Source organism: Anolis sagrei, chromosome 5, assembly GCF_037176765.1.
Source record: "Anolis sagrei isolate rAnoSag1 chromosome 5, rAnoSag1.mat, whole genome shotgun sequence".
In the NCBI taxonomy this organism is placed as follows: domain Eukaryota; kingdom Metazoa; phylum Chordata; class Lepidosauria; order Squamata; family Dactyloidae; genus Anolis; species Anolis sagrei.
In genome coordinates, this window is record NC_090025.1 from 153351986 (window position 1) to 153377450 (window position 25465).

The following is a 25465-nucleotide window of genomic DNA, read 5'->3' on the forward strand; positions in this document are numbered from 1 at the left end:
AACTGGAAAACTAAAGGGACTTACCAACATGGCCTTGGGAACTCAGTTTGCATCAGTACGGTAAAATGATCTTTGGATGGAAGCACACAATGGGAACTCAGTTGGAAAATAGGAGACATGCTAATGTGATGTTAAGCCTGTTGTTCCTGAAAAAATAACAAGATGAAATTTGATTGATTGTAACATCACCAATTCATCAGATGTATGAAATGTTGCAACTGGGTCTCCTTCTCTGTAGTTTTGTTAGTTGGCTTTTTATACTACCCTTCATAAATAATTTTGGTCTTTGGGGTATGCTAATTTTCCATATAATCAATAAGTCATGATTTTACTTAATTTGATTTTATTTGGCACAAGACAAACTGACCACATCATCAGACGGCTGGTTTTCCCCATCTTAGTGTGCTGCTGGCATGCTAGCAGGACAGAGTCCACTGGAGCCCATTAAATGATGTAGGCTACCTCTAGTGAGGCTCTGTTGGGCTCCATGCCAGCAGTGCACTAAGAGGGAGCCCTGAAGAGGGAGCCCTGGGTGACTACCTGTCTCCTCATTGAAGAAGCCAGGGACAGCACACAAGGAAGCTAGGGACAGCACAGAAACATCGTGAGATGGCAGTCCACAACCCACAATGGTAAGTGTAGAAAGCTGGGCATTGCCCCACGGTTTCCCCTGTTGTCTCCTTCTGTCTCCAGGCTTCTGGACCTCCATGTGATGAGGTCCATAGACTATGAGTGACAGCATTTAAAGCAAAAAACAAGGCACTCCTTAAATCCATGCATGTGAATCACAGCTCATTATTCCCACCCATGACAAATACAATTTATATGATTTCTTTATTTAATGGCATTATATAGAACATTAGTCCTGGTTTTCATGCCACTTTACAATAAATGATGTGAGTTTCCCAATTAGTTTTTGCAGTTTGTCCATACACTAAAACTGGCATGGCATCCATGGATCGATTAAAAAATTACTTTGCATTTCAGGGATTCTTCCAGGGGCAAGGAATCTATGGTTGGACTCCAACCACCACCAGTCAGCATAATTAATATATAAGGATGATAGGCTTCATAGTCTAGAACCATCAAGAAGGCCAAAGGTTTTCAACCTCAACCTTACATGTTGGTGCAAGATCTAGCATTGAGGTTTTCCTGTAATTTCTGAAAGAGTGCCATTGGGATTATTGGCCAAGCCCAAATCAAATCCACACATGCACAAGAGCTCATTGTCTGCAGAGAGAGTTAAGACCTATTTGTGCAAGAAATTATAAAATACTTACAGAGATTATTCATCCATTTTATATAGTTCCTGAAGATCCTTTCTGAGTTTTTGTATACACTGTAGACCACAAGATAAACAAGTCAGCAGTGTGATGTGGCACTCCCCACAATGCAGTTTCAGGCCAATCCTACTGAAATATGTTGTTCAGATCAAGGAAGTAATAATCTCATTGTATTCTGTTTTGATCAAAACCTCTGAGGAATACTGCGTCTAGTTATGGCAATCATGGTCCAAAATATATTGACAATCTGGAACATATCCAGTGGAGTGAACCCAAGATGATCTAGAAACCGAGCCTAGCTTAGGGAGTTGGATATATTTAACTTGAAGGAGAGAAAAGGTGCTATGAAACCCATCTTTAAATATCTGAAAGGATGTCCTATAGAAGTCGACAAGGCTTGTTTCTTTCGGCTCCAGAATCTAGCCTACGAACCAATGGATTCAAATTACAAAAGAAATTTCTCCTGCAGTATTCGGAAGAAGTGCTTGATATTACTTACTTACTTACTTACTTACTTAGGCGATCCCTCGCTTTCCGAGGATGATTGTTTTCCAATATTCTTGTGGGTCCGTATGTGGCTGTGGAGCCCTATTCTTGACCTGCATCTTCTCCCACAGTGAAGGCATTGGTTTCCAGGTGGAAGGCAGTCTCGGCTGGGGTTGGCTTGACGCGCCTTCCTCTTGGCACGTTTCTCTTTTTCACCCTCCACTCGTGCCTCCTCAAATTCTGCAGCACTGCTGGTCACAGCTGACCTCCAGCTGGAGCGGTCAAGGGCCAGGGCTTCCCATTTCTCACAGTCTATGCCAGAGTTTTTAAGGTTGGGTTTGAGCCCATCTTTAAATCTCTTTTCCTGCCCACCAACATTCCGTTTTCCGTTCTTGAGTTCGGAGTAGAGCAGCTGCTTTGGGAGATGGTGGTCGGGCATCCGGACAACATGGCCGGTCCAGCGGAGTTGGTGGCGGAGGACCATTGCTTCAATGCTGGTGGTCTTTGCTTCTTCCAGCACGCTGACGTTTGTCCACTTGTCTTCCCAAGAGATTTGCAGGATTTTCCGGAGGCAGCACTGATGGAATCGTTCCAGGAGTTGCATGTGACGTCTGTAGACAGTCCACGTCTCGCAGGCATAGAGCAGGGTTGGGAGGACAATAGCTTTATAAACAAGCACCTTGGTATCCCTACGGATGTCCCGGTCCTCAAACACTCTCTGCTTCATTCGGAAAAATGCTGCGCTTGCAGAGCTCAGGCGGTGTTGTATTTCGGCGTCGATGTTGACTTTGGTGGAGAGGTGGCTGCCAAGGTAGCGGAAATGATCAACATTTTCTAATGTTACACCATTAAGCTGTATCACTGGCATTGGAGAGGGGATGGCTGGTGACTGCTGGAAAAGCACCTTGGTTTTTTCAATGTTCAATGACAAGCCGAGCTTCTCGTATGCTTCTGCAAAGGTGTTTAGAGTGGCTTGTAGATCTTCTTCTGTATGCGCACAGACGACGTTGTCATCAGCATACTGGAGTTCTATAACAGATGTTGTTGTGATCTTGGTTTTGGCTTTCAGTCTGCTGAGGTTGAATAGCTTGCCATCTGTCCGCTCAGGGATTCTTCAAAGCCACAAAGGTCATCTATGGACCAAGAAACCGTGGCATACAGCCTCTATGCTCATCAGATGGAACCAAACTCCTGAAGGACCAAAAGTCAATTGCACTACGTTGGAAAGAACACTACCAAAGCCTCCTGAACCGCAGCTCCAATGTGGCCGAAGAGGTCCTCTCACAAATCCAGCAACAACAAACCAGGGATGAGCTTGCAGCACTGCCTAGTCTAGAAGAAGTCAGCAATGCCATCAGCCAACAAAAGAATAACAAAGCCAGCGGACCGGATGGGATCCCTGCTGAAATCTTTAAAGAGGGAGGACCCAAGCTGACACACCAACTCCACCAGCTCATAGAAAAAGTGTGGGTGACCGAGAAAATCCCAGCAGACTTCAAGGATGCCACCATCATCACCCTCTTCAAAAAAGGGGAAAGAACAGACTGCAGAAACTATCGAGGTATCTCCCTTCTAACCTCTGCCGGGAAAATCCTCGCAAGAATCCTTGCAAACCGCCTTCTGCCCCTCTCAGAAGACACCCTCCCAGAATCCCAGAATGGTTTCCGCCCCTCCAGAGGAACCGTGGACATGATCTTCACTGCACGACAGCTCCAAGAAAAATGCAGAGAACAAAACCAACCTCTGTACATGGCATTCATCGACCTTGCAAAGGCATTCAACACAGTGAACCGCTGCGCTCTCTGGACCATCCTACAAAAAATTCGGGTGCCCAAGCAAATTTGTGAACATCCTGCGGCTCCTCCATGATGACATGATGGCAACAGTCTTGGACAGCAATGGCTCCCAAAGTGACCCATTTAAGGTGGAATCAGGTGTCAAACAGGGATGTGTTATTGCCCCAACTTTATTCTCCATCTTCATCGCCATGATACTTCACCTTGTTGATGGGAAGCTTCCCACCGGAGTGGAAATCATCTATCGGATAGATGGCAAGCTTGATATTAAGGGTGGAATGAACAGGCTGAGAGTATGGTGTGGCCTGTACCAGGTTGGATAGTTATGTTTCAAGAGTGCCTTAGCTATGTATTCAGTGCTAGGTAGCCTTTGCAATTCAATTCACCTCTTTGATTCTAAGGTTGGGTCTGTTTTTGCAGTCTATTTACGTAGGTCAGAGTGGAGCATGTAAATCTCTCACCTCCTCATGCATTCAGTCTACACACATTGATTCTCTGTTAGCAGTTTGTTAATGTTGATTCCCTTCTTGCTGATACACACTGAGTTGCCTTGTTCTATCTTGTTAGTCTTGCAGATGGTTTGATCAGGAAGGAGAGAAGGTGGGGAAAGCCATACTTTGGTTATTTTCTAAAAAACAAAACAAAACACAGCACATGGTTGTAGAAGACTGTAAAAGACAGCATACGTTAGCTTTAGATGAACTATATAAGCTTTGTTATTTTTTTTAAACACAATCTGTGCTTTAATTAGATGTGTACTGACCTCTCGAAAATTAAATGGCTTGTAACTGCCACTTGTTTATCTGATTGATTCAAGATACCAGTATGCAGATGACATCTATGTTAGATCTTGGGTCTATTTGATTTGGCTCAAAGAGCTACCCTTTCTTTTATCTAGTGATCTTTGTTCCACTGTTTTAGAGTGTGTACTTTGCTAAATGTCAATTGATCTTGACTAAGTTTTTCAGGGCTATTTCTGAATATATGCCCCTTATTATACCAGGACAATGTGCTACACATAACTCTCCTGGTATCTGTCACTTGTGTCTTTATTTTATTTTCATACTTGTATATGGTGCAGGCCAACATTAAAATATCTGATGCATAAAAAGCATATTCCTATTCCAGAGTTAAGTAAATAAGCTTGTTTAATTCAATTAACATTGTGAGTTGACTGATGCATGGGACAACAGATCTAAGAAGTGAACTCAGCATATACTATACCAATTCACCTTTTGTTTTAGTAATGGATTAAATGTTAAAACAGCACAGAATACAGCTTCATGGTTTGAATGTGATTATGCTCGTCATTAACTTATCAAGATACTTAAAAACTATTTATTTACACAACTAGTTAAAGAAGACGGTCCTTTTGGGTGAAGAGAGGAGTATCTGTTTCTTGAAAATTAAATGAACGTATCAGATGAGTGAGTTTTAACAGTCCATGCAGTACTTGCCTCTATATCCAAAGTAACAACAAGTACTTTTGAGTTCATGCCATTTTAATTATAATTAAGTCAAAGTGTATGTGATGACCAGATATACTGTCCCTGCTTTCCATGCCTTTACTTCCCTTTTGTTGTTACCTGTATTTGTTTCAGGTTAAGTCTCTTGAAAAGCTGCCATACCTTTCATTTGTAAAATGTAATCCATACTGGTAGCAAGCCACTATGGTTCAATAGTTTGCGGATTGGATTATAACTCTAGAGACATAGAGCCTTATAATGAAGGCCAGGTGAAGCATCCTACTGCATCAGATGTCCGGGAAGAAAGAGGGAGAATGGGGCGAATCTGTCACCCTGCACACAGCTCCCTTTTCATAACGCTTTGCCTATCACATGGGGAAAGCGTCACCCTTACGGAGAAACCTCCTGTGTTGTGGGGAAAGCGTCCAGCAATGTTTTCACTCCAATTGGGGACAGAGCCTCTGCCAGAACTTACAAAACATCATGTGATGTGTGGCATGGGGCTCTGCCCTTTAGACAGGGTGAAAGCTGATCAGGTCCTAGGACTAAACCATGGAAACCAATGAGCGATCCTGGAAAAATCCTGGAACCCTCTCTCAGCCTTGGAGGAAAGCAAAGGCATACCCTATCTGAATAAGTCTTGCAAAAACAAAATGATCCCATGATAGGTTCAACATGAGATCACCTAGGTTGGAAATGATGCAAAGGCATTCAATTACAAATAGGCAGCACTAAATAACAATAATAATGAATTAAATAGTGATAGTGAAGGTCACAGTTGCTGGAAACCTGGTGGGTTCCCTCCTTGTGTTCTGGGCAACATAAATTTATTTATTTATTTATTTACTGTGCTTATAGACCGCTGTTCTCAGCCCAGAGGCGACTCACAGCGGTGTACAACTTGTAAAAAATAAGGTGCAATTTACAAAACATAATCTAACAACAACTAGCAATATCAAAACATCATCATCAACAACATCAACAATCTCAATATCAATAATACAATTACAACAAAGTCATTCGCGTCGTCTCATCGTTGAACCACAATCCAATATCGTTTTCCGTTGTTCCGTTCCTATCATCATTGCCAATGATTGCACCACTTGTTCGAATGCCTTATCGAACAGCCACGTCTTTAGTCTCTTGCGGAATGTCATAAGGGAGGGCGCCAGTCTGATGTCCACGGGAAGGGCCATAAATCATGCAAATATGTGATTGCTAGCAATAAAAAGGTAACCTAAAATTAAACTGCCTTTAGAGAAAGAGATTGAAATCTTGCTATTTAAAATATGTTCTTAAAAATAACGTGTATTCCTTCCAACTGCATTTTTTTCTTTTATTGTTAGCTAAAGTTTGAACATAAGATATTTTATATTTAATTGCTGGTGACTTTCTCAGATCTTGTAATGGCCAGCTGTCTATGTCACAAGAAGCAGAAGTATTGCAGTGTTTTTCTTTGATGGATGATTCTGTTTTAGTTATCTTTTCAGTAATCAAAGAGTCATAGAGATGGAAGACACTGCAAGGACTGTCTAGCCCCAACCATATGCCATGCAGGAACACAGCTAAAGCATTCATGAGAAAATCCCAGCCAACCTTTAAGAACCTCAAAATATGGAGAGTCTGCCACTCGCCAAAGCAACCTGTTCCATTACCAAACAGCTCTTAGAGCCAAAAAGTTCTTCCTAAGTTTACGTGGGAATCTCTTTGTGCATAACTTGAATCCACTGTTTTGAGTTCTAGTCTCCTTTTTCTAATTTAGTCTCCAACTTGCTCCATTTTATCTACAACATCACTTCAGATATTTAAATATGCCTGTTTTGCCATTTCTCACCCCATTTCTCTCAGCTAAATATAGCCTCATGGTTTTTTAGATCTGTGATCATCTTGGTCACCTTCTGCTGGATATGTCCCACTTGTCAAGATCCTACTGTAGTGGCTAGAACTGGGCACAATGTACCAGGAAAGGTCTGACTCAAGCAAAATTGAGTGGCGTCATTACTTTGCTTTTGAACCAAGTGAATCAAGCTTTATTCTATTGCCATGGCCATGTATATCCACAACTCAATCTGCAAAACACTGGCAAACTAGGTAAATAATATTTTCCCTGGGATCTGATTACTAAGGCTACTCTGCTGAGAAAATAAGATATAAGATTCCCCAGCTTATATCTCTTCAAGCACATTTTTACACACAAAGGTTATAGATTGGCTTATAGGCATATTTTAGGAGGATTTGAATAAAATTTAAATACATTTCTATCCCAACTAGAATGCATCCTATATTTCTTTTATTCTTTAATTCCTTAATTTTCTGCTGTAAACCTTCCTTTGAGAGGAGGAGACAAAATTTGATAATTCATTGCCTAAGTTTGGCCCTGTTTTCTGCCCCTCCTTCATGTGACGCCTGGTGGAATGATGGCTGCATGACAGTTGGAAGAACTGTCCAACTTTGGGGCGGGATCCAATACAGTTAGCTTCTCAGATGGGCTAATGGTGTATTGTTTCATACATATCACTTTGACCCATGCGTTTGTATATATACAGATTTTACCAAAGACATGTCACTAAGGCTGTGCACAGATTGGTTTTGTAAAACAGGCTCCAGATGATTTGGCATTTTCGGCTACTGGATTACCTGTAACAGCATGGTGGTGCAGCTATGCTTTCGGCTGCAACAAATCACACGGCTGCCAAAAATGGCGGCTTTCCCTATTTTAAGCTATACATGGAGCACGGAAAAGCAGCCGTGTACACAGGTTTCCTTGTGAGGTCTGTGAGCCTGAGTCAATCAGAAGAAGAAAGCCGCTCACATGATAGCTAGCTCTGTGTTCTATCTCACAGTTTAGATGCTGTTCGGATCACTTGGTTTGCTTTTGGACTCAATTCCAATCTTTTCTTTTGGCAATTTCATTTATTTTTCTTAGTTTAATATCTTTCATTCCTTCTTTCTTTTTTTACTATTTTGATAGGGAAGTGAGGATGGGTGTGCGTTTGGTGGTGCGGAGGGCTGTGAAAGGGCATTTGGGTTTACTGGTTTATTGAAGGGAGGGGATATCCTGACTCTTTTGAGTCCCTATGGGGAAAATTCAATTTCTCCCCAGCCCTATCTTCCTGCTTCTCTCTGTACTCAGTCCTGCACCTTCCTTCATCCCAAAAATACTTGAAAAATTACAAAAAAGTCCCTTTTTCTTGTTGTTCACCTCTGTGACTGACACTCTCATTTATTTCCCTACCTTGTCCTACCTTCAGTCTCATGTACTCCTGCCTCAGTTCACATGGCTTGTGTGTGTGTGTGTGCCCTCAGGCTTGTGTACTGCTGCATCAGCCTAGCACTGGAGCCTTCCTTCACAAAACCAATCTATATAATAAAAATGTAATCTTCACTTGGGATTAACATAACTCAAAAACCACTGGTCGAATTGACACAAAATTTGGACACTATACCCCTAACAGACCAATGAGTGACCATCACTCATAACCCCCCTCCCCCCCAAAAGCAGCTGAAAGGTCTTAAAAACCAAAAAAAGCTAAATGATGAAAAGCTAAATGACAATACAGAAAAAAGGGAAGTAAAGAGGGTGGGGAAGAAAGAAGGAAAGAGAGAAGGAAGGAGTTAGGGAAGACAGAAAGAAGAGAAAGAGGGAGGGAAAGAAAGAGGGGGGAGGAAGGAAAGAGGAAGACGGAAGGAGGGAAGGAAAGAAAAAAAGGGAAGGAAGGAAGGAAGGAAGGAAGGAAGGAAGGAGGGAGGGAAGGAAGGAAAGAGGGAGCAAAGTAAGGAGGGAAAGGAAAGAAAGAGGGAGGGAAGGTTGGCCACAACAACGCGTGGCAGGTACAGCTAGTTTTGCAATTTTTTTTTTAAAAAAAGTAGTATTAAAAAGCCTCTGTAAGTTGTTTGTTGTGCCTCTTTGACTCTCTCTTGTCTTTTTCTTGTGGCTTCTCTGTGTTTGAACATCTTTTACCACACAAAAGAAGCCTGAACTTATAACTTCCACAATATTAAAAGATACTATCTATCTATCTATCTATCTATCTATCTATCTATCTATCTATGGTGATATATGGTGATATATAGTGTGGCCATGGTGTGGGTGCTGCTGTGTGTTGTGGACAGGCTTTCAGGAGAGTGAAAGCCAGAGGAAGAGGGAGAGGTACTACTCAATCACAATCAGAATCTCTCATGGCATACTTTTTTTCTGGAAATTTTAAGAATTTTCAAAAAATCAGGGGATGACCCAAACATTCTGAAACTTTTGGGGGCTGGCAGTGGTAAATATGTCCTCCAAGTGTGGCTATTTTTGTCCTGATAACCCTCCAAATGAAGGAAAGAGGAGTCTTGGAAGTCCTGCCATTGCCCTCATTCCCAGAGCAAAAGCAGAATTTTTGGCTGCCTGATCAAAAATGGCATTTTGCCCTCCTGAATTTGGGAAGGGAGAGTCTACTGAAATTGGGACACCAAAAATGGCATGGTGTTTACCCGAATTACATATCCCTACATGCCACACATTGCTGTAGTAGAAGACTTAATAGCACTATCTGTTGTAGCATACATTTAATCAATGCATGGCTGGTAAAAACTATGTGGATAAGTTTTGCTTAGCCTGTAGGCTAAATCAAGCAAACATGAACAGCCATTCCTGTATAAAAAGGGGGTGGGGAGAGAAAAGTACTTGAAGTGTTAATGTTTAGCTGAGCCTAGTAATATGCTATATAGGGTATGTATCCACACTTCACAATTACAGCACTTTCTTACCACTTTAGCATAGCTTTAGCCTATGAAATCCTGGGATTTGTAGTTTGGGGAGAGTCTACTGCAACACTTCATAGCAGCTCTCATACAAGAAACCGCCAATCCCAAGATTGCATAGGATGAGCTACGCCTAGTTCAAATAATATCAAAGCGCTTTCATAACGACAATGTAGATACACCCTGAGTAACTTGATTCTGTGGTTCTCATTAGTTAAGAGCCATTTCTCCTGTCCCTACTCATATCAGATATTATTTCTTCATTTAAGAAAGCATTGATCAGTTAAAGTGCTTACATGGAATATTTTCTGTTGACTTATTTTCTATGAGTAGTCCAATTTGATCATCATCATTATTATTATCCTTCTGTACCAATTGTTCCTGTTTCATCTGCTGTTGCATCCTGTCCTAGATCTCATCATAGAGCCCACGCTAAATCTTCTTTTACAACCCACACTGCTTAGTGATCCAAACTATCTGGTGCCTTAATGCTCTAGCACTGCAGACTCTCCTGCTTTGTCTTAAAGGTGAAACCAAATCTATGTAAGGTTCCTGTGGCACCACTGCTATGATGACTTTCAAACTGGTGAATCTTTCAGAGAAAGCATTTTCCCCAGACCATGTTGGTGAATGAACTGGAGCTAAATGTTCACTTTGTTTGCCTTAAAAGATCCAATCTCTTCTCAATTTTTCCCCTCCCACATGCAGGAACAGAACAGACCGTACCAACAAATGCTAGTGTTTTACTGCCAAAATCATTTCTTGTCTAGTGGTTGGCATATATCCGCAGAGAGAATTTTAGCAAGTATTCAAAAGCAGTTTGATTTAAAACAAATGTATTAATTAACAGGGGATGCATGAGCCATATACAGTTCCTTACCTCTCTTACCTAACGCACTTATTGTAATGGTGCTTCGTGATCAGAAAACATTGAACACACCTTTGCTTTTGATGACATTTATGAGGCAGTCATGAAAAAAGAAAGAGGGATATTTATCTTAATAACCCAAAATGTCATGGTGGATCACATGTAGGTGTGATGGTCAAGCTAACTTACTACTAACTTTGGCTGATATGCCAAGTATGCCCTTTTCTACAGTTGGAGGACCTGAAGACAGTAGTAAATGTGCTGGTAGCCTCAAGGCCACACATTGCAGGAAAAACGTGAACTTTTCTGAGATGTTAATAAATAGCTGCATAAATGCAACACAAAATGGTCTTTAAAAATGATCAGCACACCCATGAGTATGCTATATATATATGTCGGAGCCCCCGGTGGCACAATGGGTCAAACCCTTAGTGCCAGCAGAATGGAAGACGGACAGGTAGTAGGTTCAAATTCTGGGAGAGTATGGATGAGCTCCCTCTATCAGCTCCAGCTCCCCATGCGGGGACATGAGAGAAGCCTCCCACAAGGATGGCAAAACATCCAGGAATCCCCTGGGCAATGTCTTGCAAACGGCCAATTATCTCACACCAGATGCAACTTGCAGTTTCTCATGTTGCTCCTGACATGAAAAAAAATTACATGTCAATTCACCCACTGACAAAGTTGTGTGTGTACATACGGCCATTTCATAGATTTGGATTTGGTAGGCTTTTGAAAAGGTCAGAGCCATAGACAATTATCTATGTAGGGGATTCTCCCCTATGAACCATCAAGGTCTTTAAGATCTTCCAGGGGGGGGGGCTGCTCTCGATCCCACCACTGTCACAATCGCGGTTGGTGGGGATGAGAGACAGGGCCTTCTCGATGGTGGCTCCCTGGCTTTGGAACTCCCTCCCACAGGAGATTAGAACTGCTCCCTCCCTCCTGACGTTCAGGAAGCTAACAAAGACTTGGCTATGGAATGCGGCCTTTGATAACTGAGTCAACTTTGGTCCACATGGAAGGAGAATGAATAACTGTGAATTATGACCAGGAATGCTTTGACGACGTGGCTATGTGATTGTGATGATGACGATGTTGTATTGTAATATGTTTTTAATTGCGTAATGATGATGCATTGTGTGGTTTGTATTTTTGTATATGAACACATGTTGTGAACCGGATCTGAGTCCCTCTTGTAGGTGAGAAGATCGGTATAGAAAACTTTTAAATAAATAATTAATTAATAAATAAATCTATTATTGTTTCGAATTTTCGTGAAGGAATATTTCAGTAAGAAAGATAGATTTCAATTTCTATATTTTTTGCAGATCAGTTCAAACTGTCTGGTCTAATTGAATATGGCTGGTACTTTTCTTTTCAAATAGTAGTCATTTAGTATATAGCTGCTGCTAGTAGGAAGGTAATACACTGTTTATTCCAGACACATTGGGGATTGGTGTGTGTGTGCGTGTGTGTAATTGCTAGGAATTGGGTACATTTAGTGGATCAGTGGTGGGGGAGTGAGATTATTATTTTGGGTTCATATAGGGGGCATACAGACAGATAAAAATACCCCAAATCTGGAAAAAAAGCAAAGGTGTTATTTGTTTTTTAAAAAGTTAAACAGCATGGAAGTGGACATAGCCTATTTAAAAGGCATGCCACTGTACTGTATTTGAATATTTTCTTTAAGCTACTAACTGACCACAGAATCAGAGCTTTGGAATGGATCCTACAGGTCATTTAGTTTACTCCATGGTTCAAAATGCCTAAATCAAGGAATCACAAAAAGTATGATAAGCAATTTATGTTTTTATTATTTGCAAGAAAAAGGATGGTCAAGAGAAAATTTGGTTCGGAACCTGCATGTTTCCAGGTCACACTTTGCTTGTCTTGCTCTCTACTATACTTGTATGTCCAGAGAGAAAAGGCTGACTGTTCAGTATCCTTTTGCAATAAAAGCTACTGTGGTGCCCAAAATTTGTCAACCAGATGTTTGGGACTCTAACTCCCAGAAGCCCTGGCCAGCTTGTCCAATGCTTACGAGTTGTGGGAGCTGAAATCCAATACACCTGGATAACCAAAGGTTGGATACCACTGCCATAATTATGATGCAGTGCAGACAGATAGTAAGCCTCAAGATATTGCTGACTGAATAGGAATTGTGAAACATTGGGGACAGTTCCATCTATTATGGCTATTATGACATATTCACTGTTGTAAGACTAGAATCTGGATTACCTATCTTTGGTCAGAATGGTTCTTGTGCCTATTTTGATTTTTTTTATCCTGCATAACATTGTAAAAATAGCCACAGTTTGCACATTAGAATGGATTTTAAATGTATTTTTAAAATAAACATTCTCTGGTGTATCAAAGACTGCATTTGCAGCTTTCTCTCCCATGTATATGTGTGTGTGTTATATACAGTGAGCCGTTTGAGGTCCCATCCAGGGAGAAAAGTGGAATAGAAATAAAGATTGTATTATTATTATTATTATTATTATTATTATTATTATTATTATTGAACCTTGATTTAAGAGCATTCCAACTTAAGGGCATTTTGAGTTAAGAACTGTTTCTCGGCTCGGGATTCGCTTTGACGTGTGAGCAGTGTTTGAGTTAAGAGCTTGCATGAGAAGGAGTGTAGTCTACTTTGCTCTTGTCCACTTTGAGGAACATTGTGCTAGTTGATTTTGTATGGGTTTTATTTATGGTATGTTTGGCTTTATTAAGAGAGAGAGGGGAGAGAGCAAGAGAGGGGGGAGGCTGAAATGAGCACAGTATGAAAAAAAATGATGCTTCTGCCTCTTCACTTTTTGCTTTGTGCTTCCTGTTACCGTAAGTTGTAGCAGGACCAAGTGTGTGTGTGTGTTGAAGAAAAACCTTATGATGGTAATGTTTATGTGCAGCTGGTTTATGTAGGTCAACCAGCAATCTTGGATGACACCCAATAGGGTATAGCTGTATGGGTTTTTAGAATACAGTTCTGGAGAGCTTTTTCTCTGAGGAGATCTATGCTCAAAGGCTCTGATCTGAGGAGCAGGTTGGAGAGAAGCCGTTATGCTGCTCTAAAGGAGGCTATGGTGGAATAGCTGTTTGCTCAAGGTTTATGTTTTGCCTTCTCATTTGACTTAAGATGAAGATGCCTTATTTTGTGTTACTTACAAAGACTATGTAAGTTTCTTGCAGTGTTTGTTTTTTGTATGTAACATTGCAAGTTTGTATTTCATCTCTGCTATTAAGAATAAAGATTTTTCTGTTCATTTCTACTCTTGTCTTTGAGTCTTGTGCATGGGACGTGGCTAAGATCCACTTGCTGCGCTACACTTCCTTGTCACAACTTTGTGCTTCTACCATTTTAAAGTTGCTTTTCTTTTGTTTCTTTTTCCATGTGAATGTGCATTTATACATTATTTGTTATTCATAAAATACATTTTCTTATTTAAAAACCCATAACAAAAAAAGGAGGGGGGATTTGAGGCTGGAACAGATTAATAGTATTTCAATGCATTTCAGTGGAAAAATTCATTTTGAGATAAATTTTTGAGTTAAGAGCTCAGCCATGGAACTTAACTCAAGGTATCACTGTGTATAAACAGGAGGAACCTCCTTCAATTGATCAAGGCCTCCCTTTCTCCTCCAGCACCACAGTGCTCTTTGACACTTGCGCTACCCAAGTTGGTTCTATCTGATCAGTTGCTAGGTAAAGGTGTGCCAGCTGAAGTAGTGGAAATTTCTCTTCATCTTATAAATAGTTGAGCAGCCTGACTTGGTGAAATGTGAAGCGAGCAAATATTCCATCTTCTCCTCGGAGGGCAGATCGGGATTCAGTCTATAGTGCTGTCATGTCAACAGTGTCAGCACTGCTGTTCACGATGCCATGGCACTATAAGTTATTCATGTGAACATCACAAACAAAGGTTTAGCTTAACTGAGGGATGAGCATTTCTGTACCTGCAGCTTTCTCCTCAGTGAGCAGCGAAAAGGCTCATGGGCCACTTAATCTGGGACAGAAATAGACTGTACAGCCTTTAGGGCCAGCGTGCATTGCCAATGCAGAGATGTGACTGCGTGTCACAGCCGAAAGGGCTTCAGGCACAGGACTTTTTAGGAACCTGGGGTGTGCAAAGGGGGAAATGCTCATTAAAACTCTAATGCAATGTGACTGGTTTGCTTGCAATTTGCTAGCGAAAACTGTACATTTCTCTTATGATCATGTTTATACACTAGCCTATTAGCAGGCTCTTTCTTTGGTTAATCCTAATGCTTCTTGGCTGAGCACTTTGACCCTTGTTCTCTAGTGTCTTAAGAAAGCTCTCTATCAGAGGTTTTAAAATCACAATGAGACTGCAAGAGTTCTTCTCGCATGCGCTTGCTGACATAATGGTTTCTGTCTTGCTTTTTTAAAAGAAGGAAATGAAATGGCATCGCTTTAGGTCTGCTCTGAGTACAAAAGCATGCTAAATGCAGTCTATTGTCATTTTCTCATTTCTAATTGATGGAAGCATGTCGGGGCCATGCATGGCAGTGCTCTGAAAAGGAATGTCACCGGGCAACATTTTCTGCACCTTGGCAACACATCCTCATCTAGTGGTTAAAGCAAGGGACTGTGAGTCAAGAGGCAAGGATCTATTCACAGCCGAATTGCTCCGCAAATCAGCCCTATCAAGTGGGCAAAATGATTATTTTAAAAAGGTTGATTCCCTCTGCCCTTGACAGCAGCAAAATGGAAAAAGCAGGCAGGGAAGGGGGGATGAATTTGTCATTTTGATGTTTATATTTTGGGTGTTCAATTTTGGGTCCTTATTTATAGGCTGCAGTCCAAAATGCATGTTTAGGAGTTTTTTTTGTTGTTGTGTCAGGAGCGACTTGAGAAACTGCAAGTTGCTTCTGATGTGAGAAAATTGGCTGTCTGCAAGGACGTTGCCCAGGGAACGCCTGGATTTTTTGATGTTTTATCATCCTTGTGGGAGGCTTCTCTCATGTCCCTGCATGAGGAGCTGGAGCTGATAGAGGGAGCTCATCCATGCTCTCCCTGGATTTGAACCTGCAAACTGTCGGTCTTCAGTCCTGCCAGCACAGGAGTTTAACCCATTGCACCACCAGGGGCTCCACATGTGAAGGAGATTTTCCCCTGACAGTAAGTCCAGTTGTGTCCAATTCTGGGGGTTGGTGCTAATCTCCATTTCTAAGCCAAAGAGCAGGCATTGTAGACACCCCCAAGGTCAAGTGGCTGGCATGACTGCATGGAGCTGGAGTGGTACCTATTGATCTACTCACATTTGCATGTTTTCAAACTGCTAGGTTGGTAAAAGCTGGAGCTAACATTGGGAGCTCACCCTGCTTCCCGGATTTGAACTGGCAACCTTTCGGTCATCAAGTTCAGCAATTCAGCGATTTAACCCACTGCAACATTGGGGGCTCCATGTGAAAGAAGACTCCAATAAAATTAGTTCATGGCATATTCTTATCGAGACAATCCTGTGATAGGATCACCATAGGTCGGAAACAACTTGAAGGTACATAAAAAACCCCAACAATAATGGGGAAAGATGAAATTACTTCCCCTCCTATAGCCAATCACTGCTGGATTAAACTGAGACCCAGAAAAACATATATATAATTTTGGTATTTATTGGGGGCAATCTCTTCAGACTCAGGTGATTTCTGGACAAGCCTGGGGGATTTTCTGGTTGGTATGGCTGCCAATTCTAGACTAGTTGCTGTGGATGGCCACAGAGATAGTGCTTTGGAACATTGATACAATTGTTACTAGCTTTCTTTCCACCTCAGTAGGAATATAAGTGATTATACAGTACTTTGGAAACTGGGAGAAATGAAAAAAGTGAAAAGATGACTAGCAGGATGAAGGGAGGAGATATAGAGTAACCATTAATTACTCATTTTGTGGCACTTAAATTCGTGTATAAATCTATGTTCTAGTATTCTGAGGAAAGACTGCAGCTGAGTGAAAGTGCACAGAAAGTCCAAAGGACAATCCCTGACATTTTCATGTATGACTAGGAAAGGAAAGTCCTGTCCAAAGCCCTGTAGCGCTTCTACCCATAAGAGTTGATGATCTTGGGTAAAATAACTTAGGACCTTTTCAGATGGGCAGGGATAAAGTGTGGGACAGCAGGGAAAATCTTGGGGCAGCGAGGGAACCATCAGGCTCTGTTGCGTCCCGTTGGGGGTCTGCCCTCTGCCTTCCCATGACATTTCCCTGTCTGGTCATTCCACAGATATATAAACTCCTTTTTTCCCATTTCCAGCAGACCTCACCTCTGAGGATGCTTGCCATAGACGCAGGCGAAACGTCAGGAGAAATGCCTCTAGAACATGGCCATATAGCCCGAAAAAACCCACAAGAACTGAGTGATTCCAGCCATGAAAGCCTTCGACAATACATTTCCCTGTCTGTCCCCACTTCCTCTTTGCTTTGTATTCTGTTCTTCAATGAGGAGTCAGGTGTATAACCAATTTTTCTGGGCTCCATTGTTGCAACGTTGCTGGCATTGAGTCCCACGGAATCCCACCAGAAGTAATCCCATGTCATGTGATAGGCTCTAGGGGACTTCATGCCAGCAGCATAGAGGAGAGGACGTGTAGTCTCCAATCCCTGCAGAATATAAGGTCAACCAGGAGCTACTGGTTCCTATGCTGGAATGAACCAGTTCTTTCTCAGCAAAAAATGCTGTAAGTGGAGAACATTTAGAATCACACAGCATGCTAAGACAAAGGCTCCATCTACACTGCCATTATCATGTAGACTGAACTGTTTAATACAAACAGTGTAGAGTCATGTAATGTTGTTTAACTGCATTGAACTGGATTATATAGGAGCCCCTGGTGGCACAATGGGTCAAACCCTTGTGCCGGCAGGACCGAAGACTGACAGGTTGGAGGTTTTTATCCAGGGAGAGCGCAGATGAACTCCTTCTGCCAGCTCCAGCTCCCCATGCAGGGACATGAGAGAGGCCTCCCACAAGGATGATAAAACATCAAAACATCGGGACATCCTCTGGGCAATGTCCTTGCAGACAGCCATTTCTCTCACACCAGAACCGACTTGCAGTTTCTTAAGTCGCTCCTGACACACACAAAAAAACTGGATTATATTAGTCTAGACCATGGGTCCTCAAACTGTTTAAACAGAGGGCCAGGTCCCTCAAACTGTTCGAGGGCTGGATTATAATTTGAAAAAAGCATGAATGAATTCCTATGCAAACGGCACATATCTTATTTGTAGTGCAAAAAAAACAAAGCAAAAAACAAACACTTAAAAACAATACAATAATTAAACGGAAGAACAATCTGAACAAATATAAACCAATTAGTCTTTCAATAGGAAGTGTGGGCCTGCTTTGGGCAGATGAGATAGGGTGTTGTTGTTGTTGTTGTTGTTGTCGTTGTGTGCTTTCAAGTCATAGAATCATAGAATCCTAGAGGTGGAAGAGACCTGGCAGGCCATCCTGTCCAATCCCTTTCTGCCAAGAACCAGGAAAATCTCATTCAAAGCACCCCTGACAGATGGCCATCCAGCCTCTGTTTAAAAGCCTCCAAAGAAGGAGCCTCCACCACACTCCAGAGCAGAGAGGGTGGTGGAAGCTCCTTCTTTGGACTTAGTTTCAGACTTAGGTTGACCCTGAGCGAGGGCTGGGTAAATGACCTTGGAGGGCTGTATCAGGCCCCTGGGCCTTAGTTTGAGGACCCCTGGTCTAGACTAACCATATAATGCAGTTCAGTCGGTAATAGATGTGGCCTAAAACTGGATTTTGGAAACTACCCAGATTTTTCCTGGAGCCCAAGAATGATAGCATAACAGTAAGAGCACTGAATAAGAACCAGATTCAAATCCCTGTTCATTCTTAAGCTTGCAGTATAATGTTGAATCACTTTTAATATTAGTGTTAAACTAATGCATTGACTCAGAAATCACCTTATTAGTTGCAATGGTTTGGCAAATCTTATATAATCAAATTGATACTTATTAATTGCCAACTAGAACAGACACAATTAATTAATAGATATTTAGTAACCCAATTTGTAATTTCCATAATAATAATAATAATAATAATAATAATACTTTTATTTCTTACCAACCTTATAGCATAGTTAAAACACATAAACATTGTAAAAATTCTATACACATATTAAAATGCATTTCTATAAAAGATACGTATTAAAATGTATATCTATAAAATGCATATTAAGATACACAGAGCAGAGATTAAAACACAGGACATGAGTTTAAAATTCATGCTTAAACCTGGCTGGGTAGGCCTGCCAGAAGAGATAGATGTTTAGATGGTTTTAAAATTCCAACAGTTCATTTAGCTGTCAGATCCGATGGGAGAACTCAGATAATAGTTGCCCATGAACAGATTAATATAATCCACTAGGGATTATAATAATTTTAAAAAACTCACATTCTTTAGCGTAATTATGTGTGTTCTGATTTTTCATCTTTATTTCTATTGCTTCTTTTAAAAAAAATCATGGGAAAATGATGATGATGGTGATGGTGGTGGTGATGATATGCAGATTATTGTCTCTTATTTGCCTCATTGACATGTAAGAGAGGTGGGCAAAGGGCTGCTTTTTCAGTTCTTGACACCTCCATACACTCTTTCCTTCTGAGTGACTGCACCCAAATCCAAACCCATCCCCCTAAATCCTCCATGAAACACAGCTCATCTGTTTAAAAGATTGCAAAGGTAACATATAACTCAATTTTTCTCAAAGCTAAAAATTGTCTTTCCAAGATTTTTTTTAAAAAATTGAATAGTCCATATGATCTACATAGGCTCCTAGGGCAAAAAATCACCCTCAAGACTCTCTGAAATTGGCCAACCATATCTTATGATATAGAAAGAAATATTCTCAAAAGAGGCTAAAATTCTATATAGATTCTCTCTTGAATCCTTTCCCAAGGGGAATAATTACTGTACCTTGATTTAACAATTTATCAATGGTGGCCAGGGGGTTTAAACCACTGAGCTGCTGAACTTGCTGACCAAAAGGTTGGTGGTTTGAATCCAGGGAGCAAGGTGAGCTCCCACTGTTAGACCCAGTTTCTGCCAACCTAGCAGTTTGAAAAATGCAAGTGGGAGTAGATCAATAGGTACCACTTCTGCGAGAAGGTAATGGCGCTCCATGCAGTCATGCTGGCCACATGATCTAGGAGGTGTCTATGGACAATACTGGCTCTTCGGCTTAGAAATGGAGATAAACACCACCCTGCAGAGTCGGACCCGACTAGACTATGTCAGGGGAAACCTTTACCTTTACCTTTACAATGGATGATCAAGGTCATAGAAGTAGCACCATATATTTGCCTTCTTGTTACCAATGCACATTTTTTCAATTTTAAAATTCATTTTAAAGAAAAAGAAACATCTTGTATGGTTTACAAGTATTTGTAGTTCTGGGATTTTTACAGATTTAGCATTTTAAAAGTGCCTCGTGGTCTTTTTAGCAGTGTATTCTTTCACAAGATCCCCTTTTTCCACTGCAATCAGCTTTTTCCAAAAGGGATCCACCCTGACAATGTAATAAACCCTTTGTGAACTCTGCTCCTGGCCTTTCTTGCTGGCAAATCTTTCGAAATGGGAGTATTTGCAAAGTGACTCTTCTAAGGTCATGGAGCAAAGGAGGCTTTTATTTAACATCTTTATTCTGTGTGCTGCCAGATTCAAAACTACCATGTATTATGCTACCTCTGTTTCCTTTTAATACTGGTTCCAATAACTGAACCTGGGCAGATTCGATGCATAGCAAGTTCTGTACCATGAGTTCCTATCCCATTCCGTAAAAGAATCCGTCACAAGGCCTTTGTGTGGGCCAAACAACTGCAAATGCAATTTCCTGTTTTCTTCTTCATTTTTTTTAATATTGATTTAAATACAGATTGGTTCAAAAATATTTAGATTCCCACTGCCATTCTCTCTCAGTGCTTCTAGGGCAGTGATTCTCAACCTTCCTAATGCTGCGACCCCTTAATAGAGTTCCTCATGTTGTGGTGACCCCCAACCATTACATTATTTTCATTGCTATTTCATAAGTGTAATTTTGCTACTGTTATGAATCGTAATGTAAATATCTGATATGCAGGATGTATTTTTTAATTTACTGGCCCAAATTTGGCACAAATACCCGATACACCCAAATTTGAATACTGGTGGGCTTGATTTTGTCATTTGGGAGTTGTAGTTCTGGGATTTATAGTTCACCTACAATCAAAGAGCATTCTGAACTCCAGCAATGATGGAATTGAACCAGTTTTGGCACACAGAACTCCGATGACCAACAGAAAGTACTGGAATGGTTTGGTGGGCAGTGACCTTGAGTTTTAGAGTTGTAGTTCACCTACATCCAGAGAGCATTGTGAACTCAAACAATGACAGATCTGGACCAAACTTGGCATGAATACTCAATATGCCCAAATGTGAACACTGGAGGAATGTAGAGAAAATAGAGCTTGACATTTTGGAGTTGTAGTTGCTGGGATTTATAGTTCACCTACAATCAAAGAGCATTCTGAACCCCACCAATGATAGAGTTGGGCCAAACTTCCCACACAGAACCCCCATGACCAACAGAAAATACTGTGTTTTCTGATGATGTTTGATGATCCCTCTGACACCCCCTCCTGACCCCCCAGTGGTCCTGACCCCCAGGTTGAGCAACGCTGTTCTAGGGCTTCATAAACCCAGCAGCAGAATTGGAAGTGGCAGCAACAGGAAGCAACCTAGCAAACTGTTTTTATTTTATTTTATTATTCTCATGAGCTAGTAATACATATACACAGCTTGCATTGATAATCGGTACCTGGTATGGTCAGATAAAACACTGTATTTTTTAAACTTGGGAGATAAGAAAAGGATTGCTTGAAAGAATAAAGAGATGAGCAGTGAAGGCATTCTCCTCATTTCTGCCTCATGTGCTTCAATGTGTGACGTTTGTCAGTTGAAGCTCTCATGCCGCTGATAATAAAACAATGCGGCTGCAAGCAACGCAGTCAGATCAAAGGAGTCTCTTTCCGCAGCCTTAGCCCTGCTTCCTGTTATTTTCCTAAATGTGTTCCCTCCCTCCCTTCCCCTTGCTAAAAATATACAGTGAACCTTTAAAACAGTGGAGCTCGTTCGGCCTTGCTATCGTCATCCAGATCAATTTGGAATAAAGCCTTCTCTCCCAATCTATTCTAATTTCAGTGTACACTCTTATCTGGCTTCATGCCAGAAATGGAGCTCAGCTCAGCAATTGGTAAATACCCATTGATTCACAGGAGCACAGATTTCCCTAGTAGGGCTGAGGATTCATGACACTGTACCAGCAGACACTATCCTCCATACACACACGCTCCCACACACAATTCACAGCATATTAATACATGTATCTTTTCTACATTGATGCTTAGTATTCTGAACTGCACTACAGGTTGAACATCCCTTATCTGGAATTCCTAAGTCCAAAGTACTCCAAAATCTGAAACTGTCCAATGAGTGGCTGTGATAGTGACACATATATTTTCGAATGGTTCAGTGGATGCAAACTGTGTTTTAAAAAATAGGACAGTATTGTATGAAATTACCTTTAAGCTATGTGTGTAAGGTATATGTGAAACATAAATGAATTATGTGTTTAGACTTGGGTTGGTCCTGCTTCCAGGATATCTCATTATATACCTATATGCAAATATAGGTCATGATTTTTTTAAAAAACCAAAACACTTCTGGTTCCAAGTATTTCTAATAAACTTTACTCAGGCTTTACCACAAGGGAAAGAGGGTGTAAGTTCGTCATGCTGTCCAAGTCTGTTTTTTCTCTGCCTGACCTATGTTGATCTCCATTCATCATAGGTTAGATTTATTTATTTATTGTGTCAGAAGTGAGTTGAGGGTACAGTTATAATGTATTTAAAAACACAAAGTTTAAAAACTTGGCATCATACTAAATGTCCTTTGACCAGTATCTGGCCACTTGGAGTGCCTCTGGTGTTGCTGTAAGAAGGTCCTCCATTGTGCATGTGGCAGGGTTCAGGTGGTCTGTGGTTTGCTCTTCTCCACACTCACATTTGTAGCCCCATTTTTGAAGATTAGCTCTGCATCTTAGGGTGCCAGAGTGCAGTCTCTTCATCGTCTTCCAAGTCGTCCAGTCTTCTGTGTGCCCAGGAGGGAATCTCTCATCTGGTATCAGCCATGGATTGAGGTTGCGGGTTTTAGCCTGCCACTTTTGGACTTTTGCTTGCTGAGGTGTTCCTGTGAGCATCTCTGTAGATCTTAGGAAGCTTGATTTAAGGCAGCATGCTGGCTGATATTCAAACAGAGGATGGGTCAGAGATGTCACTACCTTGGTTCTTTCATTATTGGTGGATACTTCCCGATGGATGTCATGTGGCGCAATATTGGCTAAACAGGATAATTTCTCCAGAGGTGTAGGGTATAGATATCCTGTGATAATGCAGAATGTCTCATTAAGAGCCACATCCACTATTTTAATGTGGTGAGATGTATTCCAGTAGAAGTGACTTGCAGCATAGGTTAGATTACAACATATAACATGCATGCAAACAACCTGATTTGAAGCTGATTGGTCAGTCTTATGTACCATACATAACATAAGGGTTTCTCCTGGTGACAAAGTCCTATCTTACAAAGAGTTAGATATGCATCAGCCCATCAATTCCGAGACTTAATCAAACAACAAAGCTTTACTCAGACTGCAGATTGAATATTAGGATATTTGTTGTACTTTGTTTATATTCCTCACCTATTAGAAAAAACAGCACAACACAATTCCACTCAAATTGTTAATCTATATTTTCAAATTTTGTCAATTTGGTTGATAGATTTCTATACTTGATACGTTGGTACTGAATAGCGAAACTTTTATTTTAACACAAATATAAGATCCGTTTTGTACTGAAGGACCGTGACAGAAGCCCTACTTGCACAACAGATATGTTTAGAATGAACATTTTTGGGGGCGAGGGAATAACACTCCTTCGCTCTGCTGTCAACCTCCTGTGTCTCTGTGCAATGTGTTCAGAAGAGTGCAATCAAAATGGTAAAAAGTCTAAAAACTAAGCACTGTAAGGAACAGTTTAGGGTGCTGGGTATGTTTAGCTTTGAGAGCCATCTTTAAACATGGAGCTTTACCTCCACTGCAAGCTATGGAGGTGGAGCAGTTTGCCCCCACCTTCGAAGGAGAGAATCCTAGTTCCAGTTGGAACCATCTGGAAGGGGGGCAGAGCCAGGCTCTCAGCTCTGGCCACCCCCTTTCCTCATTCTGAAGCCAGGTTTTTCTGTGCGGACCTGATGTCCGGAAGCTGGCTGAATTAAGAGGAGAGCCAGGTCTTTTTTGTGCGGACCTGATGTCCGGAAGCTGGCTAAATCAAGAGGAGAGCCAGGTCTTTTTTGTGTGGACCTGATGTCCGGAAGCTGGCTAAATTAAGAGGAGAGCCAGGTTTTTCTGTGCGGACCTGATGTCCGGAAGCTGGCTAAATCAAGAGGAGAGCCAGGTGTTTTTGTGCGGACCCAAGACAAAGGGGGCTCGCTGGCTACTCAGTGTTTTTGACCCGTTACAAGACTCAATTTTGAAACAGATGGATCCATCTTTCTGACTTTACCAACATGTTTGGTTAATGGAGGCGGGTTTTTAGAGCCCACTAGATGTCCTGGTCATCAATATTCCTTGCCGTGGGTGGCATGCTGGTGTTGATGTCCGGAAGCTGGCTAATCAAGATGTGAGCCAGGTGTTTTTGTGCGGACCCAAGAGAAAGGGGGCTCGCTGGCTACTCAGTGTTTTTGACCCATTACAAGATGCAATTTTTGAAACAGATGGATCCATCTTTTTGACTTTTCCTACATGTTTGGTTAATGGAGGCTGGTTTTTAGAGCCCATCAGATGTCCTGGTCATCAATGATTCCTTGCCGTGGGTGGCATGCTGGTGGTGATGTCCGGAAGCTGGCTAATAAAGATGAGAGCCAGGTTTTTTCTGCGGACCCAAAAGAAGAGGGGGGCTCGCTGGCCACACAGTGTTTTTGACCCGTTACAAGACCCAATTTTTGAAACAGATGTTATCCTTCTTTCTGACTTTACCAACATGTTTGGTGAATGAAGGCTGGTGAATAGAGGCTGGTTTTAGAGCCTTGGTGAGGACTTGGTGGGGGATGGGGGCTAAATAGACATCTGCCCCCAATCTGTGGTAATAATCAGTTAGGAAAAACTAAAAATTGGTATACGCCTCAGGCACTCCCTTCAGGGGTGAAGGACATTAACTAAAACACTCACCTAAGATTCAATTTGATGAGGTGAGAGGAATTATAATGGCCTAGAAATAAATAAAATATGGACTCAGATACACTGAGAGAGACTTCTCTGACCCATTTCCTTCAGAGGTTGCCTAGATTGGGTGTCCAGGGGACCCGGGTGATTTGCCCTAACTAGCCGAGGGGTAGGCCAGACAGGGAGGCTACCTCGGCTTTGCCACCAAGTTCAAGATCCATAGATTGAGATCCAGTCAAAGTTAAACAGGTAACAATAAATAAAAGTTGCCCATATTTAAATCCAATCACTTGTGTGTGGTCTCGTTATTTCGGGGGTTGGCGGGCAACAGAGAGGCAGTCATGATGAAGATGGAGCAAGGTTGTTTTTCTACTGTTCCAGAGATTCAGATATAAATTAATGTATTCAAATTACAAGAAAAAAAAGATTTCTCCTAAACATTAGGAAGAAGTTCATGATGTTAAGAGCTTCTTTGACAGAGGAATGGATTGCCTTGGAGGGTGATGGACACTCCATCTGATGAGG